At 54.9% G+C, this 6,000-nt stretch overlaps 1 protein-coding gene across 2 annotated transcripts in view; it reads left to right on the top strand.

Moving 5' to 3' along the window:
• The first annotated feature begins 1,293 nt into the window (after nucleotides 1-1,293).
• LOC144125898 (sodium-coupled monocarboxylate transporter 1-like) overlaps nucleotides 1,294-6,000 on the top strand; it is a 52,700-nt gene continuing 47,993 nt past the window's right edge. The window contains exon 1 of one of the 2 annotated variants that reach the window (XM_077659698.1): nucleotides 1,294-1,372. The gene's annotated coding sequence lies outside the window, so the exon portion shown is untranslated. Of the gene's footprint in view, nucleotides 1,373-1,491; nucleotides 1,511-6,000 lie in introns of those variants that run through there. The other variant, XM_077659699.1, reaches the window with a different exon arrangement.

The following is a 6,000-nucleotide window of genomic DNA, read 5'->3' as shown; positions in this document are numbered from 1 at the left end:
TTGTTCTCCGCTGTTAGGGAATGTATTGAGGAAAATGACCCAATTTCTTTTCAGAACTCAGCCGGTATTTCCATAGATGACTTTTTAACCTTATTACAGTTTTACCTGGAATCTACTTTTATCACTTTTGACCAGCAGTTTTTTCTGCAGAAATCAGGCATATGCATTGGGTCCTGTGTGGCACCGGTGCTATGTCACATCTTTTTATCTCATACTGACCAAGCTCTGCAGCAAGTTTTACCCATTGACAAGGTTTTTAAAGTATTTAGGTATGTTGATGATTTTATGATTGTTTTAACTAAAGAAGGTCTTTACAACCTTAAGAAAACGGTGGACAGTGTTTTATCTGCCTTTAGAGAGCATGGAAAAGGTCTGGAGTTCACACACGAACTACCTGCTCATGATTCATTACAGTTTTTAGACTTGAAAACTGAGTTCTGTGGTGATCGGGTCTGTTGGTCTTACTTTCCGCGTGCAAAGAAGCAGCTGCTACCTTTTGACTCCTGCCATTCCAAACTTGTTAAACGCGGGTTTGCTTCGCTTTGCCTTGAATCCGCTCTCAAGAAGTCCTGCCCTCACAAAATGCGGGACAGTTTTTATAACCAATTGGCTAGGCTTTTTGCAGCCGGGTTCCCCCGTTCGCTCGTGACTGCGGTGGTTGAATGTCTCCTAAACAAGACAAAGAATGGTACTGGTAGAGCTAGGCCAGAGGTTCCTCGAGAAGAGGTAAGACCAGTGGTGGTGCCATACGTGCATCGTGTGGCCCATAATTTGAAAAAAGTTGCCAGCCGCCATGCTGTACGGCTCGCCTTTTCGGCACCGAGAAATCTAGGTGGCCTTTGCTCCCGTACTGATAAAGAGAACAGCAAGGAACGAGGCTGTGGAACAAAGCACAGGAGATGGTTCGTAAAATGTGCTGAAGGGGTGGTCTACGAAATCCCCCTGTCTTGCGGGCACTCCTACATAGGCCAGACTGGCAGGTGCCTGAATGAGCGAACGAGGGAACATGAGAGAAACGTAGAGCAGAAAAAGGAAGGCACGCATCTAACTAAGCACATTAGTAAGTGCACGTCCCGCAATTGTGAGCCTTGCTTCACTGATGTGCGCATTCTGGGCAAAAGCTGGAATACTAATGCTAGGGAGTTGATAGAAGCGTTTTTTTTAAAAAGAAAGGCGACCTGTGCGTCAGTGACACATCGATAGTATTGTACGACTGTGAAAAGAAATTCCTGGAGCGCGCCTTATCAAGTCGTACTTGAGCTTTAGGTGACCCATCTGCACATGTGACGACAAGCTATTTAAGTACGTGGAAAACCAGCGAAAGGGACGCTTCACAAGGAGGAGAAGTACACAGGACAACGCTGGACAAAGTGTGAGTGCCAATTCCGCCTTTTCCGTGGACATCGAAGACCTCTTCTATCCAGTTCCCCAAAAGGACTTGTTAGTTACTGTGCGGGATCTCATCGAAAACCGAGGTGCAGTGGCCTTCCAGAACAGCTCGGGCATATCGGTGAATTCCTTTTTGGAACTTTTGACTTGCTACCTTTCTTCCACTGTGGTAGAACATGAAAACTGCAGGTACATACAGAAGCAGGGCGTTCCCATTGGCTCGTGTGTAGCTCCTATTTTGTGCCACATATTTTTATCCCATTTTGACAATTTGTTGCATGATGCCCTTATTGACGATCGAGTAGTGAAAGTTTTTAGGTATGTAGACGATTTCTTAATTTTCTTGAAACTAACTTCCCGTGACAGTGTCGAAGCGGCTGCAAATGACATTTTGACCTTCTTTACCGATACCTGTCCTGACTTGAGTTTTACTCATGAAGTGCCCCTTGAGGACTCAATTAGATTTTTAGATTTGACTCTCACCTTCTCTGATGAAAGCCATGTTTGCTGGAGCTACTCTCCACGGACCAAGAAAAGCCTGCTGCCCTTCTCCTCATCACATTCCAAACTTGTGAAGAGAGGCATTGCCAACCTTTGCCTTGGTAATGCTCTGCGCAGGTCTTGTTCACACAATATGCAAAAGAGTTTCTTAGCGCAACTTGACCGCTTGAGGTCAGCGGGCTACCCTGAGGACGTCCTCGTTTCTATTGCTGAGACCTTGACCAGAAAATTTAAGTCACAGTACAAAAGAGATGAAACGCCTAGTGAGGAATCCAGACCTGCTGTAATGTCATACCTGCATAAAATCTCACATAACGTTAAAAAGGTAGCCATGAAATACGGTGTTAAGGTAGTCTTTTCTGCGCCCACCAAACTGTGCGGCGGTGCGTAAACGTTCCGGGTATCACAGTAGTAGGTAAGAACATCACTGAACGTAAGCAGACGCTTCTGAGATGGTGGAGGGGGTCCAACTCCGGCCCGGAAATTGAGACCTCGGGCGAGGGAGTGGACCTCCTCGTTACCCGAGAGGCCTGCGTGTGCGGGGTCCAGATAAGGGTTACGGGTTGGATGGGGTGCCAGAAGCGTAGAAGCCGAGCCGCGGTGCGGGATATCAGGCCTTTGGCAAAAATGGATAGGGCAGATTTTGAGTCGGAGAGAATTTTGGAGGCAGAGGTGGAGATGAGAGCGAGTGAAATGGCCACTTCTTCTGCAATTTCCGATGAGTCTGTGGTGACGGATCCTGATGCGATCAGTCGGGCCTGATTATTAGCGACAGCGAGAACCATGCGGGAGCCCGACGAGTACGCTGCCGCGTCCACGTAGGCTACCACGGACCTGTTGCCGTAGAGCTTGTGCAGGGTTTTGGCGCGGGCTGCCCTGCGTTCTCCGTCGTGCACGGGGTGAATGTTCTTAGGGATTGGAAGGATGATGAGATGAGAACGTAGGTCTGGAGGCAGGGGAACCCCATCGGTAGGATGGGTGATCGGGGTGATGCCTAGCTGAAAGAGTAGAGTGCGGCCTGCCGCGGTACTCGACAGGCGAGTCCGCTGTGCTGTTAGGGTGGCCTCTGCCAGCTCCTCAAACGTGTTGTGCGTACCGAGGTTGAGGAGCCGGGTAGTAGAGGTGCTGGGGGGGTAGGTGGAAGGCGACCTTCGTGCAGGTCCTGAAGAGCGCGCTGATGCGGTCCCGCTCCTTCTGCTTTAGGGGAGGTAGGGGAATGAGTACGCCGTGCGGCTCGTGATGTAGGCTTGGGTGAGGCGGAGAGTGTCTCGCTCTCGCAGACCGTTCGCCACACGCTGAATGAGACGGGTGGCTTGCTGGGCTTTGGTCTGGAGAGTTTGGATGGCGTTGCCATGCGCGCTGTGGGAGTGAAGGACGAGGCCCAGGATGCGAATCTTGGAGACCAGGGGAATGGGATGGTTTCCTAGAGTGAGTGAGATGGGAGGGTTGGCGGGGTCGTGCGGCCTGGAGCGGTAGAAGAAAAGTTCTGATTTAGAAGGGGAACAGGCTAGGCAGCACGCGCGAGCGTATGACATATGGGGTGACATACCAGATGCTGCGAAACCTGAATGCGCAGCAACGACAGATCCTCCTGCAGCAGATCAACCTGGTGTGGGAACGCGGGGAGCTACCGAAGGATTGGCGAACCGCGGTCGTTTGTCCCATCCGAAAGGCAGGGCGCCCACCTACGGAGCTGAGCGGATACCGGCCAGTGGCATTAACATCGGCGGCAGGTAAGCTCATGGAGCATATGGCATTGCAGCGTCTGAACGAGCGGGCTGCGGCTGATTTGTTTGACGAGCGGCAGAAGGGTTTCCGTGGGATGCGGTGCACGGCTGATTCTATATCGTACGTTGTTACAGCGCTGGAGCATGTCAGGGCGGCACGCCAGGTTGCGCTGGTGCTACTACTGGACGTCTCGGGCGCTTCTGACAACGTTCACCGCGCACCAATTCTCGCGATGCATGAGGGGGCCGGTGTGAGCGGGCGCCTTTTGCGATACGTTCATGGCTTCCTGAGCGGGCGCACCATGCGCGTACGAGTAGGGGGTAAGCTCTCCAAGCCTCGCCCGGTCGACATGGGCGTGCCGCAGGGCTCTGTCCTATCACCATTTCTGTTTAATGTGGCCATGTAGGTGGTGCCGGCCTCCCTCCCCACGAGCGGGCGACACCATGTGTACATGTACATATATGCAGACGACATAGCTCTGTGGTGCCGGGGACCACCGGGCGATGCGTTCCGCGTGCGGGGGTGCCTTCAGGGAGCCCTGACCGCAATCGATGCCAGCTTGCGCGGCCTTGGTCTGTCGCTGAGTGCGGACAAATCGGTGGCCATGGCCTGCGTTTCGCGCTCGCGCGCGCACCTTGCGCCACTGTCACTGGACGGGACTCCGATTCCTTGGCGTAAATCGGTGCGGTACCTTGGCCTGGACATCGACTGGCGCCTTTCCTTCCGCCCCGCGGCGACCAAGGTATGTCTGCAGATGAAGAGGATCACCGCCGCCGTGCACAAGCTCACCGCTCGAGGCCAGGCCATCTCCCAGCAAGCCGCGCTGCGTCTATACAATGCCGCAGCTTTGGGGGCGGTGCTCTATGCGCTGCCGCTCGTCACGGTGCGCAAGCCGTGCTGGAAGAAACTCGAGCTCCAGCACCGAAAGTCCCTGCGCGTGTGCCTAGGCCTGCCCAAAAGCTCGCAGTGCGCCGCAACGTTGGCCGAGGCAGGAGCGTGGCCACTTGAGCTCCAAGCAGCGCGCAGGGCACTGAATCACATCGACCGGCTTCACCGCGCACCGGACGGCGGCTCGCTGCTTTAGCGTATGCGCTCGCACCCGCGCTCACGAATGGGCGCGGCGCTGCTCGAGTATGAGCAATTTACACAAGGTCCACCCCCCTACGTCTCCTGCGCGCCCTGGCCTGCTGCCTCAGAGGTACAGCGAGAGATCGTCGGCATTGCGGGAAAGCGGAGCACACCCCTCTGTGCTGTGCAGCAGCTGGCCAGAGCCGCCATACACGAGGAGCTCCAGGACCATCTCCTCGTGTACACCGACGGCTCAGTGGCCTGCGACAGCTGCTCCCTTGCAGCGCCGGCTACCATCCCCGCCCTGCGACAGCACAGCCAGCAACACGCAACCTTCCTGGGCTCCTCCACCACGGCGGAGTTGATGGGGATCCGGCTCGGGCTGGACCTGCTGCTCACCCTCGGCCCTCCGCCACCCATGAATGCTCTGCTGTGCGACTCCCGCGCCGCCCTCAGCCGCCTGCAAGCTAACGGCCGCGGTACCCCACTAGTGAGGGAAATTCGCTCGCGCATCGAGCGCCTCGCGCAGAGAGGATGTGCCGTGCGTGCACAGTGGGTGCCCAGTCACTGCGGCATCGCCGGCAACGAAGACGCTGACGACCTCGCGGCCTCTGCACACCAACTACCTGCCAGCGATCTGCCCCTTCCGCTGGAGGACGTGCGTGAGGCCATCCACGACCATCTCCGAAAGCAGCACCCCGACCCACGCATCGCAGGAGGTGAGCGCGTCGACAACATCACCGGCTGTCGCGCACTTACACGGTCACAACGTGTAATGATCCTCCGTGCACGCATTGGCTGCGTGTGGCCCGGGGAACGACGGGAGCGTCACGGAATCGCGACGAGTGATGTGTGTGACGGATGCGGTGCAGTGGAAACACTAGAACACCTGCTCCTTCACTGTGCCGCGTCGCGATATGCTTGCGGCCCATAGGGCGCAGGGCTTACTACCAGACTCCCTCAAGACGCTATTGTGACCGCAGGGCAGTACGCGCACTCGTGAGCGAACTTTGGTGAGTCTCTGTGCATTCCTCGAACACACGGACTTGACGTCCCGTCTGTTCTCCATCAGGTAGTTACACGCAGTGACCGAACGCTCCGCGAGTTCTACCTTGAACGATTAATAACTGGACGCCCCACTCCAGTTGTAGCCAACACAGTGCTGTGCGCGTGTGTTTTAATTCCTCTAAAATGAACTAATAACACGCACAACCTGGACACATTTCTTATTGTGTAAATAGTATGTATATAGAAGTAGTAGTAGTAGTAAAGACTTTTATTCGACCATAATTTATAGGCCGAGCATGTCGACCG

This window comes from Amblyomma americanum, chromosome 3, assembly GCF_052857255.1.
Source record: "Amblyomma americanum isolate KBUSLIRL-KWMA chromosome 3, ASM5285725v1, whole genome shotgun sequence".
Classification (NCBI taxonomy): Eukaryota; Metazoa; Arthropoda; class Arachnida; order Ixodida; family Ixodidae; genus Amblyomma; species Amblyomma americanum.
Note: the sequence above shows the minus strand (reverse complement) of the source record. Positions and strands in the feature narration are given on the sequence as shown.